General features: G+C 42.5%; 1 protein-coding gene and 1 long non-coding RNA gene across 2 annotated transcripts in view; one reads left to right on the top strand and one right to left on the bottom strand.

Moving 5' to 3' along the window:
- Positions 1–6,363, bottom strand: part of MMEL1 (membrane metalloendopeptidase like 1) — a 100,199-nt gene extending 93,836 nt beyond the window's left edge. The window contains exon 1 of the mRNA XM_019511664.1: positions 6,186–6,363. The gene's annotated coding sequence lies outside the window, so the exon portion shown is untranslated. The remainder of the gene's footprint in view (positions 1–6,185) is intronic.
- The window catches only part of LOC109293631, a 79,833-nt gene that overhangs the window by 50,794 nt on the left and 14,946 nt on the right, over positions 1–14,093 (top strand). The gene's annotated exons all lie outside the window — the stretch shown is intronic.

The raw sequence follows: 14,093 nt of genomic DNA, 5'->3' as shown, positions 1-14,093 counted from the left end.
ATGTGGTCCCCCTGCTTTGCCTGTGGCAGGTTAGGCTGTTATGTCTTTGGCTTTGTATCAGTGTTGATGTGTAATTTTGCCAAGAGTTTTGGTTATATAATGGGTTTGTCTTAGGTGGTTTGGATAGGGATGATCCTGCCTCAGGCAGGGGGTTGGACTAAATGACTTATGCAGGTCCCTTCCAGCCCTACTTCTTTATGATTCTATGGAAATGATAAGAGGGTTGCTGTTCACTTTCTGTTGCTCTAAAAGGATCAATGATCTAAAAGTCCATGTTTGTTTTTCTTTATCAATAGTGGGGGCTTTGCAATTATTTCTTATATGAAGAAATCTGGACCAATTAAGACCACATAGTGAAAAGGTTACAGGTTAAAAATAAAGCCCCAAAGAGTAAGTCTTAAAGTACTGTACCTGAGGTGGTGGGGAGCGAGTGTCCAGTCACCTCTCTGGCTTACTGTTCCCTTTTGATGTCATTTTCATTGTGACACCAGCCCAGGAAGCAGAGTTTGTTTCTACTGAGGTTATTCCCCTTAGTCACAGGAGACTTCAGGTGCAACAGAGCTACTGCAGTTTCAGTGTAGAGAGTTAGGGACAAAGTATTCCTATACAAGATTGGCCTCCTCAGGGTGGAATGGCTGGACAGACCTGGACAGAAAGACCCCAGACCTGAATAGCAATAGCTTAGCTGTTATAGCACTAAAGTGTGATTTGGAAGAGAGGGTAAATTCCCTACTGTTCTCAGTTTGGGTAAGAATTTCAGTGTGGGTTTGCCACATCCCACATACATGCCCTAATCATTTGTCAACTGGCTCTTTCAGGAGTGGCTCTTTTCTCTCTCATTTTTTTCTTTTGAAAGAACTTCTAAAGGTCTGTTCTGATCCTGATGCAGAAGGAAACCATCCCTTGAAACTCAAAATATTGTATGAAGCAGAACTCCTGTCTTCTGGCCAGCCTTGAAACGAGGTCAAAGAGAGTGTGGGAGAGCAATGCACTCTTGTACATGGTTGTTTCACAGTGCTTTGGGTAGCAGGCTCCTGGTGGGGGTTGGTGGATCCAGTGACTAAATGTGGACAGTGGAGGTAGGGCTCTGTGTTTCCTCTGCCCTTAAATGCTACTGACAGTGATGTCCTGTTGTCTCACTAGTGTAATGCTCAGCTAAGCTGAAGCTGATGTCTGGAGTACTGGTATGAGGCAAGGATAGGCTAGAGGGCAAGTGAATAGAGAAATGAATCCCAACATTTGGTAAAACCACAGTTGCAATGCTATATCCAGATCCACTGTCCACCCTTCAAGGAGGAGCTGGAAATAGCCATTTGAGTTCAAGGGAGGCCACAAAAATGGTCCAGAGTTTGAAAAATAAGATTCACAATATGAAGCTTAGCAAGCCCCTCTATTCAGCTTTATCAAAGAGCAGTTGAGAAGCAATTTGCTCACAGCTTGTAAGGACTAGCACATAGAAAAAGAGACCTGATAGCAGGGAAGACACTTTTCAACCCTGTAGACAAAGGCAGAGTGAGGTCCAGTGGTTGAAAACTGAAATTAGACAAATTCAACCTCAGAATAATAGGCATTGTTCTAGTTGGGAAGGTAGTTAAACCTGGAGCCACTTACCAGAGGAGGCAATGGACTCACTATTATTTAGAGTCATTAAGGTGAAATAAAATATCTTTGGAAAGGTACATTTTAATCCATCTTCTGAAAGAAATTCTACCATTTGCATGTGAAGGGAGTCGAGCTGGACATTCCCAGTGATACTTTCTGGCCTTGGAGCCTGTATATCTGTCAATCTATAAATGCCCCCATTCATTCCCTAGTTTAGGGTTGTTGGTTATAGCTGTGCTGGTCTAAGGACGTAGGTAGACATGGTTTTTAGGGTAAATATGATATCTTTTATTAGACCAACTAAATAGTCAGAAAAATTGTTCTTTGCAAGCTTTGAGGTACAAACACCCTGCTGTACCCAAAAGCTTGCAAAGAACAATTTTCCTGACTATTTAGTTGTTCTAATAAAAGATGCCACATTTACCCAAAGAGCCTTGTCTGCCCATTCTTTCCCTTTCCTTGTGGGCCGTGGCCAGAACAGGAAGCGCTGCTTTTTTTGTAGCATGGTCACAACTCTTACAATTCTGCAGCAAGATGATGATTATAATCAAATATAATACTTTCTTCTGGCTGCTGGCAGAGCTAGGGAAGTATTCCTTCATCCTGTCATGCAATTCCCCACAGATACTCTGTGGGGTAGCCTTTTGGTTTTCTTCCTCCAAAACATTAGGGATTAGCCACGGGCAAGGGCGGGACACTGGATAGGGTGTTCTGAAGGGCCAGAGAAAATCTTCTTTCTGAAATGTTTGGCGGGTGTGTCGTATCCATGTGTTCAGGGTCACACTGCTCCTCAAATATGGAGGTTGGAAGGAATTGTCCTCACCCAGTCAGGTTGGCAGGGATAGTGGGGGAAGAGGGGGCTGACCTTCTGCTCTGCACAGATTGCGATTTGCCTGCTGGGCTCTTCTGGGGACACCTCAGCTAAGGCACTGGTGGCAAGACAGCCTCTCTTGTTCTCTGCCTGTGGTGCTCAACAGTTTCATCTCTTGATGCTTGAAGTGCTTTAGCCCAAGTTATCAGTTCAGTATAGAGACAACTGGGTGAAGTTTAGGAGCTAGAGGAGGTCAGAATATGTGCTGTAATAATAGCCTTAAACTCTCTGGCATGAGGGACTTCTTGGACAGAAGCAGTGGAGGCTTCCCTTCTGTGGTGCTCTGAGCTGTGCCTCAGCTCTTCTGCTCAAACGGGAATAGTAAGGAGCTGTCGTCTGCAGGGATCAAACACTGACATCTGAACTTAAAACTCCAAGGCTCCTAAAGCTATCATAAACGCATGGAGGGTAGGGTCAACACATGTCAAAGGCCTGCTCTGCGTGGTGGTGTGGCACAGTGGTCATCTCCATGTTTCCATTTCTTCCTGTCAGGTGACCTGAGTCCCCAAAGACCTGACCTACATTCAGGTCTACATCAGAGTCTGTGGATTTCCAGCTTTCACTGTTCTCTCTAAATAAATCGAGTTGGTGAAAGGGCCTCAGCGAAGTCCTGATTCTCTGGGCTTTCCCCCGAAGCCTTGAGAATGCTGTAGGAAGGTGCTTTGTCTTCAACATTTCCATTAAGAGGCAGGATGAAAAGATGGAGGGCGCTTGCGTGCTGCCTTTCCATGACTGGGAATTGCTGGCACATTGTGGCACAGATGCTGTTGCTGTGAACCTGTGGATGGAACCTGGGTTTGCCAAGACCTCCGGTGGGATTGTCAAATGAGTAAAAACCCACGGGCTTTATGATGCAGCCTGTGAGGATTCTATGCAGGCCCGCGTTACCAGGCAATCTGCTACTGTAGTTGAGCAGACCTCCCTTTTCCCCCCCATGTAACAGTGGCAGGATCCTTCCTCTCCTGTCTCTGGCTTGCTGGCATGAAGGAGTAGATGTCCCATGTTTGTAGAATACACACAAGGCAAGGAAGGGACAAAGTCCCTTTCTCATTAGTAGTTAACCCAACATGGCCATTTGATAATGGGCAAATTCAGATAATACATGAAGACATCCAAGCTCAAGAGTGACTTGAGAAGACCTTAGACCAAATCCCTGCATCTGGACAGCCCCAAACGTTGGGAGAATTTGAATTCAGACCTACAACCAAATTTATGATTGCCTTCTACCCCCTGTGGCTGGCTGAACTGGGTAGATGAGAGCAAAGAGGCAACAGAAGTAGAACTAGAAAGTGACAAGCTTAATAAAAACCAGACTATAGCTATGTATTACTGGAAGTGGCTACAGCAATCACTGTCTTCTCAGGCTAGTTTTGCTCTTATCAAATGGTTTCTATTCTTTCTGCAGGCAGGGAGCCTGCAACAAGCCCCTCAACATCCTTTCTTAATTGCTTCCTAAGACCGAAGCCTTTCCCCTTTTGGAGCAGCATCACACCCTTTTGGAGCTAGCTGCCTGTGGAAATCTCACCCAGAAAAGTCAGCACGATTACAGCATCTAGTTGTCACCCGCAGGTGATATCCCAGCTTGGGCACAGGGTAAGAAATGGCCAGGGGAAGAAAATGGAGGAGACTTATGCCAGTAGTGCGCTTTATGTCTCTCCATAGGTAGTGCTAAGTCCTCCTTGGGTGGATAACATCCAGGACACAGAGAAATGCTTCTACAGGGAAGGGCATTCCTTACTGAAATACAGATCAGATGGGAAGACATGGAAAACAGGCTGCGTGAAGTACTGTGGAAAACTTGCAAGAGAAGCCCCATGTAGTACCAAGGCCCAGTGAGAACTAGAATCTTTTGATCATAAAGAGGTAACAGAAGATCTAATTTATTCTTACAGCCTCCCTTTACAACTCATGTAACATATGCACATGTACACATATATACACAATTAATATATAGGGTCCCCTGTCACCCAGGTACTCTGACATGCATATTCAGGAAGAAGCATGCTTCCGAGTGCAGCACCTACAATCTCTTCCTGGGATAGTCACTTGGGTGAATGTTTCTTGTTCAACAGTTATTCAGCAAGTATCCTTGTGCAGGAATGGATTTTCTTTAGGTCTGAGGGAAATGGTTGATGAAGTTTCTTAGGAAAAGAAATTATCTGTAGGTGAGGAAATAAAGCTAACTCTGCCAAGTGTTTCTTAAAAATATACAGTTCTTTTCCTTTTCCTCGTTCTTATGATTTCATTTTGTATTATTTAAACAAAGGGAATTACAGTAGTATGTGGCTTTGTATTTATATTGACTAAAGACGTTTCGGTGATAGTGCAGCACCTTGAACCCTGGTAATTTTAAGATTTTTAATTACTATATTGATAGGTAAAGGATATTCATATGTCACTTTGCATGACAGATTTGCTTTTTGTTGCCAGTTCTACTTCTACTGCTTCTGATTCTGTTACTGACTGTCATAAAAATATCCCACAATAGGGACAGGCAGGTCAGTCCAGAGTGGAGTTGTTAGCCCACTGAATCTTCATTCTTTTCTTTAAAGCCACTGCTATGCACCAGTACAATCTGGCACCTGTGTCCACCCCCATCCAGGTAGAAATGTGCAACCAAAAGATATTAGGAGCTACCTGGAAAGGAAGTATTTGCATTTTCTTCTTTTATTGCTGATTAGAAAGGACAGCATGTCAAAAGCAGAAAGACACTGTCCCAAACGGCTGATTAAGCTGTTCTGCTAAACACCCCCTTGCATTTAGTACAATAAAAGAATACAAGTCTGAAGGGTAGCTATTTCTGTTGTGGTTTGGGTTCCTTTGTATTAACCATACATATGGTGAAGTATTCTATTTGCATCTGAAATAGTGCAAAAAAGGAAAGTTCAGCACTGTCAGCTAACAAAGATCACATATAAATAAAATGTTCAACTAAAATGATTTACTAGCCCCATTAACTGGTTTTGCTTAGGAGTAGAAGTGGTGTGTAATAGCGCCAAATTGTATAATGTTAGTAAATTCCATGATTTGCTTCACAGTGCAGTCTGGTCCCCTCGGCTCCACCCAGCTGCTTTCTGAAGCACAGTAGAAACATTTCTATTTAAGAAACAGTACTGACAATGGACCTACTGTACACACTAGCATGCATCCATGTAGGTAGTAAGTATTACAGAGACAGCAGAAGACAGCATGAAATTACACTGTAATGACAAAAGCCCTAGCATAGCATTCGCAAAACCAGTAATACTAATAAGGCACTCCCATGTAGCTGGATTTCTGCTTTGTGATTTATTTTATAAGAAGTACAGTGCTCTAAAGGATAACTTACACTGCTCATAATAGCCAGTTTGTCTCTGAGTGCCAATGCAACTTAACAAGACTATTAACTAGCACTTTAAAAAAAAGATCAGTGCTCAATGCTCCCCCTCACGGGCTGGCCACCAGATGTGTGGTGTAAGCAATCCCCAGCAAACACATATTCCAAACCCAGGTAGAATCAGGAAACCCTCAACCTTCAGACTTTGCCTTGTAACTCTTCCTTTCCCTGCCTCCTCGAGATAAATTCTCTCTTGGCCATCCTTAAAAGAAAAAACACCAGGCAGTGGCAATTCTAAGCATAAAATGTGTGCCCTTCTTTGTGCCACAAATTTCTACATGCATACAGGCTGAACGAGCAGAAGCAAGAAGCTTGAGAAATGAGAAGTTGCCTTACCCCCGTCTCGTGGAGAATTTTTTCAGCTGCAGAAGGCAGGTGGCGAGTGTGCTTTCTGAGATGCAGTCGGGATGCTTACATTTTCTGGCAGTGGGAAATGAATGCCCATTATGAGCCCTGATCTCTTTTAACAGGCTATGCTCAAGAAATGGGTTTACAAAGTGCGGTGGCTATGTTGCCCTCCCTCTCTTTCCCTTTTGTGCATTTACTCTCATGCACAGGTGGCTTAGAATGCCCAATGAATTAAATGCTCTGCTAGGAGATTATTAAAGAGAGCTGGAATGGAGATTTAACTCTTTCTACCATATTGGAAACCATCAGTTTTGTATCCAGGATAGGGAAGAGAAATAGCAGCCATAGAAGCGCTGTCCTTTGGGGACAAGTTTGACAGTTCACGTTCATGCCGATTTTCCAGCATTTATAAAATTCCTACTATGACTAGTTTTTAAGAAAGATCTTTAACAAAATGATAGCCTGTTTAATCTTTTCCTTATATCTATACCAGAGAGGTTTCAGCTCCGTAAAAAAGATTGTCTTGTTTTCTATACATTGAATGCCTAAATGTAGTGCATAACATATATTTGCAATGATATGCAATTCTCAAATTAAATATATGAGTGAAGCGATGTATGCATTTTGCAATGCACCTGCTAGGGAACTAATGAGAGGTACTTCTTTTTAACTGACTTTTGTGAAGTGTTTGCATTTCATGTTCACTAGGTCTCCAACGAAAGGCAAAGACTTTTAGATAAGTTGGGAAAGGCTAGAAAATACCTGCAGAGCCATCCACTTACTACAGCTCCTGTAGACCTGCTAAGAAGATAGCTACTGTCAGCAAGATGAATACACATTTGGCACCACTGGCTAAAAGGGCCAAGAATTAATATTGCCCAACCACGCTGATAGAACTGTTATTCATTAGTACAGCTTAGCTTATTTTTGTGCAAAGGAATTTGTCGCTCTGATGTGTTTCAGCATTTTTCTCCTACCCTGTTTCTTTCCTTCTCTAGGGAGCAGGAGGGGCTGCCTACTCCAAATTTCAGCTAAAAGCAAGGCGGTGATCAGTACACTTTGCTGGCAGCATTTCCTTGTATGCACACAGTAGAAGTCTAAAAATAAGCCGGGCTGGATGCAGAACCACAGATAGGCCCATAATGACGCCTCTACTAGCAAAGCTGATGGGGAATAGATTTGATAATGCTGTATGGCACTTTCACAGAAAATGTGGCTTCTTCAAAGTGCCTCATAAGCGTTAATGACTGGATGCTTACATGTGCCTGGAATAGGTTCTTAGCTCCATTGTACAGAAAAGGCAAGGTCACAAAGGCTAAATACAGACAGTCAAAAAGCACAAGGCAGAATTGAGTCAATCTTTGCAGGTTAGTCTAAACTGCATCCACTGAATTGATAAGCAAGAGAACAAACATTCACTTTTGAATCCAGAAATGCAGCCACAGGCCTGCAGTGGCTCAGGCCAGATGCTGAGGGGCGTTCGAACACACCTCCCTGCTGGGCTGGAACAGACAGATTGGGTCAAGACTAGCCTGCCCACCCTGCAAAGGGTGGTTGTGAGGGGGGCTTGCAAGGGAGAAACAAAGCATCATGGGATGCTGGATGACTGAGTTAACTTGAATCTGGAACGGATCTGGGACAGAAGGTCAATAAATTGATTTAACCTAAATCAGGTCAGTCTGATACTACATGCATCCAAGTTGATCTTAAACCAGTTATGGCCATGTTGAAAGCGGTTTATGTGCACTGAACTACTGTTGTGTTACAGATTTGAACTGGTTTTTGATCACTTATACTGGTTTATGTGTAACTTCTGTCCCTAGCCACAGGGAATCATCGTCACAACCAGATTAGCAGATATCAAGACTTGCGGGGCAGGCATTATGCTCAGCATGACTGATTATCTGAACATAGACTTTCACACTGTGATTTCTGCCTTAAGTCTGCTTTGGTTAGAGCTAGAACATCTCTTTCAGAGACAGTTGTCTCTATTAGAGACTAAATTGATGGAGGCTCCACCGCATCCCTAGGTGAGTTGGCCTAGTGGTAAATTACTTTCTCTGATAAAAGTTTGCACCTTCTTCCCATTTGAACTTGTCTACTTCCACCCTACAGCCACTTGATCATCTTTTGCTTATTTCAACTGGATGAAAGGTCCCTTTACCTCAGAAATCTCCTTTGGCATGCAAGTATCTATAGAATATGATCAAACTACTTCCTGTTCTTTTCCTGAAAAACTAAGTAGGCTGACTTTTCTAGGTCTCTTTCTAGGCAGCTTTCCCAGACCTTAAATTGTTCTTGTACTTAATCTATGATTTTAGAGGGTTTTCAAAATGACAGACAGATAGCTAGGGCAGAAGTAGAACTTCTGAAGCATTCATAGCAAAGAAAGTGCGCTCTTGCTCATTATCATCCTTCCTTATTTGTTATCCCTCGGTTTCATTTTTCACAAATTGTAGGCTTCAATCCTGCAATCTCTTCCACCTCCTGAAGGGTGAGGGGAGCTGTTGACTTTTGTGTTGTTTGCTGCCTAAGAACCAACCTCTATAAGCTCTTCAGGGCAAAGAGGGCTTGCCTTGGTTTGAAGAGTGCCAGTACACTTTCGTTTACTAAATCATTATATTAATGACATCGACACAGGAATTCCTGGTTCCCAGTGTGATGCTCAGACCTCTAGCTCTTATTTGTCTTGCTCTTGGATTTGTAGTGGGCAGCATGCCAGCAAAATTAGCACAAACATTTACTTAAATTAACCATGGAATACAGGCCATGTTATTACTTCAGGAATGCATTTTTGGACTATAACAATTAAGTTCCATTAAAAGATCCTCCCACAGACTGAAAATATCTAGAAAACAGGGACTGTTTCAGGAATGCTGATGATTATTAAAAAAATGAGCGGGGGAGGGGGTAGATAATAACTGGAAAAGGGCTCACAAGGGCCTTTTCTTATTCTTTATTAAAAGAATGAATAGGGAAGCAGATAATAGGAAAAGAGCTCCCTTATGTGCTTTGTTGAAAAGGGATAGACTTAAGCATGTGCCTAAGAGTGTTGTTAAATCATGGCATTGGCTCCCAATGAGACATGAGTTGAACTCTATTAGAAAGGTTCCCAATGCAAAATGAATCCAGTCCTTCAACACTATTACTGTCTACTCTGAATTGAAGGGGTCAACTGCCTGGCACTGCCCTCTGCATCCTCACTTGATGTGTGTTCATATTGCAGTTCATCAACAAAGTTTATTAGGAGGCTTAATTGGTTTGGGTTAGCAGGCATTTAAGCCAGTCCAAAGTAGTTGAGAATGCAATCAATGAAAACATCTGAACTCATTAAAAAGGTGGACACAGCATAACTTTTGTAGATGGCTAATTACCTGCTTTCTTTAGCAAGTAGAATTAATTGCCTAAAAGGTGGCCTGAAGAAGCATGAAAAGAAAAATAAGAGCAGAATTACACTGACCAGACTACAAAACAGCAGATAGCAACATATGAAAGCTTAATTTCCTGTTAAAAGGCTATAGCATAAGAGCCACTTCTGCTCCTTTGCCTAATACTTAGGTGGGACCCCAGCATATTTTTAACGTTATCACATTTTAATATAATTTTTAGATAAATTCTGAGTACTTAGAATTCTAAAGCTTTTCACTATTGCATAAGATTGGATGTCACAGGTTTCTATGCATTTCAAGGTGATTTCTGAAGAGATGGGCCCTTGAAGAGCAAAATTTCATGGGATCTTTTTCACACCTTGCCTTCTCTTGCCCTGATCTGGGTTTAATAATGTCCTCAAGTTCAGTTCAGGCTCTTGTACAGGAGAATAGTGTCTCGTGAAGCCAATTCATTGACTTGCATCAGGTGCTTTCAAGACCAAACTGAAAACAATTTGAAGAAGGTTCACCTTGTGGTAGGGTGGCCATCATAGAGGACAGTCCGGTTGTCCTCTGTCCTCTTTTGATACAAGAACAGATGTCTTCATGTCCTCTATTTTTCTCTCAAAGAGAAATATAGAGGACATAAAGGTGTTGGGTTTCATATCAATAGAGGACATAGTAGCAGAAAACTGGAATGTCTTCTGTGATGGCCACCCTACCTTGTGGACACAACATAATGGACACCAGGAATGGAAAAGGGACATTAAATGTCCTCTCCCTATCCCCTGTTCCAGATTACCTGCTTGTTGTCTGGGACCTACAAACCTATTTTCACATCTCTTATTTCCCATCCTCCTTGCGTGCGAGCAATCTGGTGTTAGCTATTATCCCATGCATCTCCAGAGGCTCCCTGGGTGTCAGGTGGGATATATGGGGGCACAGACTGTCAGCTCTGCCAGTCAACTACAACACGTTTTTGAAATACTGACAAAAATCTTCAACTAGCTGGTAGTGTTGAGGTGATGTAGTCGCCATGATGATCCAGGAGATATATGAGAGGAAAGAATTCTTGTGAGTGATATCTTTTATTGGACCAACTTTATGGCTGGTATGGACACAAACTTTTGGGCACCACAGTACCCTTCCTCAGGCCTTTCAGTTCCTGATAGATTTTCATCAGGAAGCTGTGGGTGTTTAGTACTTTTCAAAACAAATCAGTGCTAGGCCCTGATCTGGTGTGGAGAACAGGACAGACAGTTTACTCTTATAGGTGAGAGTCAGTTTGTGATCAGGATCCAAAGGAGCACCAAAATTAGTCCCACAGGCAATTTAAAATGCTGCTGTACAGTCATGAGAACCTGAGTCTTCTGATTCCCAGTGCCATGCTCTAACCATTTGCCTGTGTTGCTGTCCCATTGGGTTTGGGGAGCACCGGGGGAGGAGAGGGGAGGGAATGTCCTATTCTGCAACCTACAGGAGTAGGGGGAGGGAGAGGAAAGTCTTTTGGGTTCCTGTAGATGGTTTCTGTGGGTTTGGAGAGCTGTGTGGTTTAAATAATGAGCTATTTTACTTAAGGTGTCATTGAGTAATGGCTCAGAAAACAAATAGATTCCAACATGGGCTGGTTTAGTTGAAATGTGATTAAAGAGCTGAGGCTCCAAAGGCAGACTGTAATGCCAATGCTAATTTCATGTAACACATTAAATTAACGAGGACAGTGGCTCCTCAGAACCCTGGCAAATTGGAAATTGCTTGATGCAGAAGCGATGCAATGATAACGTAGTTAATTTTGCCCAGGGAGATGATGATAAAATAAATGGCTTTTAGATTAGCTGTCATTTAAAGTGAAACATCTGCCTGTAAGAGTCAAACACCATCCTCGCTGATGCACATTCAAAGCCATTAATGCCAGTGGGTGACTGCAATGAGTTTGCATCAGTGGAAGCCATGGCAGTGTTCTTCCCTGGGACATTATATATGGAAAATACAGTCAGCAAGAGTGAGAGTCAAGAGGCTACTTCACCAGGGAAATGTCCATTTCCAAAATGTGTTGGTAAAAAAGACATACATATATATACACACACACACTAGCAGATATATTTTGGAGTCTTGCAGCAGAAAAGTGAGGAAAAGGGAAAATAATGGTGGGGAGAAGAGATTAAATGGGGTAAAAACCCAGTCACCTTTTTTTGAGACTCTCAGAAGTTGGGAGCAGCCTCTGTTTAAAATTTTGGGCAAAGCTTGCACTTGAATATTTGCCATGCCTTCAAATCTCTTTCTTTGCCTCCTTGACTCTTAACACTTACGGTCAGGAAACTTTATTTATGAAACTCTGTTTGGGTTATAAATGTTTTAGCAGCTGCTTTCCCTTTTATATTCTTATGAGAAACGTTGGATAAATACTTTATAAAGATAGGGATGTGGAGTGAGTGTGTTTCAGAGAGACATCTCTAGTTATTATTGCAAAGCTTTCCTTCATTATTCATTACTTCATGACAATGCCTGATGGTGTGTTTTCGTCTCCTCAGCTTGTTTGCTTCCCCATGCAGAGTGCTGATAAATTGCAATTACTAAACCTTTACCAATTTATAGCTGAGGCTGCATAATAGCAAAAAGAGAGCAGTCACCAGAAAAAAGAGGGATTCTTGCCTGCAGCTTAACATTCAATAAAATATAGATGCTCTGGGGTCTTTGGGGCTAGTACAGCTTTAAACTGCCTTCAGAGCTAATTGGTCTCTTGGCTTTACTATGCACACAGCATAAGTAGGGCAGAAGCTCTTCATTACACCAGTATTAATCCAGGCTAATGTTGTTTGACTTCTCAGTTGTGTTGGATTTATACTAGCAGAAAAAGAGAATATGTCCCAAAGTGTTTTGCCTGGGAGACCTATAAGAAGGGTTCAAAGCAATGGGTAGCCTATAATGCAAGTGAAACCTTCACTTCACAGCTCTCTTGCCCAACCCCATGCAGCTGGAGTGACTGGTTCCCATGTATCCCTCCTTCTGCAGAAAAGCAAATAACCCCATAATCTTAGAGAATCACAGTTCATACTTCAGAAAACATGCAGAATAGCCCTGCCACAGAATTTTTATCTAGACATTTGAGGAGAAGTGGAAGTGATTTCCTAATACAAAAATATCACCCGTATAAAATGTCTAATGACCAAGTAGGAGTGTAGGAGAACTGGATTTAAGGACTGTCAAACATTCACTTGCAACAACTGCAAATTATTGGAATGTCATGATACGTTAAAGTTAGTATGTGTTAGGAGATAACCCTCTCATGAAAGGGAACAACTTTGCAACGCCACAAGGGCATTTAACATGGACTGAACTACTTGAATGTACATCTGCTTGGATTTTAACTGCACTTAGTAAGTATTAAGTTGAATGTGTGACACTGCCCATAGTGCCTGGAAGAGGCAGGGGCAATCTACTGCTAAATGCCATCTGGTATATGGTGCGTAGCTACTGCTGGCTGGGGACGCAGGGCTGGAAGAAAGAAGGACAAATCCTACTTCCACAAAGGGAATTCTAAGTCTTTGATTTGGACTGGACATGGGGGCTCATATGAGACCTGCATGCAGAGGGCTTGACATAAACAATGCAATTCATCTCCATCTTCCTCCAGGTATGACTGCAGAGTACTGTGGCTTGAGCACACATTTAGATGTGGCATTCCTCACAATTCCATTGTTTGAGTACTTTAGGGTTAGGCTGTGACACCCATACACACGTTGAGCATTGCTAACTCAAGTGAAGAGTGGTCATGGTCCTACTGGAGTCGATGCGACTCTTCCACTGGCTTTAAAAGGAGTTGGAATGGGTCCCAAAGCTTGTTGGTATGAAGGGCTGACCACCAACCAGAGCTGTAACCAAAACTACTTTAAAGGCTAATTACTGAGACTTGAAAGGCCTTGGAATCTCAGTGCAGACTTCCTTTCTAGAACCTGAATCAAAAATGGAAATTTTGAGCCGATTTAAATCCAATATTAGTGGCAACTGCCAAAGTACAGTGTAGACTAGTGTGCATATGTGAGTGTATTTTATGTGCCCACATGTGTGGCCTCTGCAGACATGGCCTGGACAATTGCTAGAATGAAGAGAAATCAGCTGATTCTGCTTGCTCTCAAGTCCCCGCAAATGCAGAATTTAAGTGGGTTGACGTGAAATGCTGTTTAGCATTCATAAAGCTATGACATAATTAATCAAAAATTAATCAAAGGAGAGTGGTTGCTCCTCAAGGAGACGATCCTCCAAGCCCAAAGGAAGGTAATCCCAATGAGGACCAAAGGGAGCAGGAGGGCACATAAGCCCCCATGGCTCACCAAAAGCATCTGGGAATGTCTCCTTGCTAAAAAGGTGGCTTACACCCAATGGAAAGAAGGGGTCATCACCAAGGAGGGCTATTCTGCAGTTGCTCGGGGATGTAGGGGGGTAGTTAGGAAGGCCAAGGCAGAGATGGAACTGGGACTAGCTTCCCAGATTAAGGACAATAAGAAGTCTTTTTTTAAATACATAGGGG

Source organism: Gavialis gangeticus, unplaced genomic scaffold (assembly GCF_001723915.1).
Source record: "Gavialis gangeticus isolate Ggan-Ray unplaced genomic scaffold, GavGan_comp1, whole genome shotgun sequence".
NCBI classification, from domain to species: domain Eukaryota; kingdom Metazoa; phylum Chordata; order Crocodylia; family Gavialidae; genus Gavialis; species Gavialis gangeticus.
This window is presented reverse-complemented; position numbering and strand designations above follow the sequence as displayed.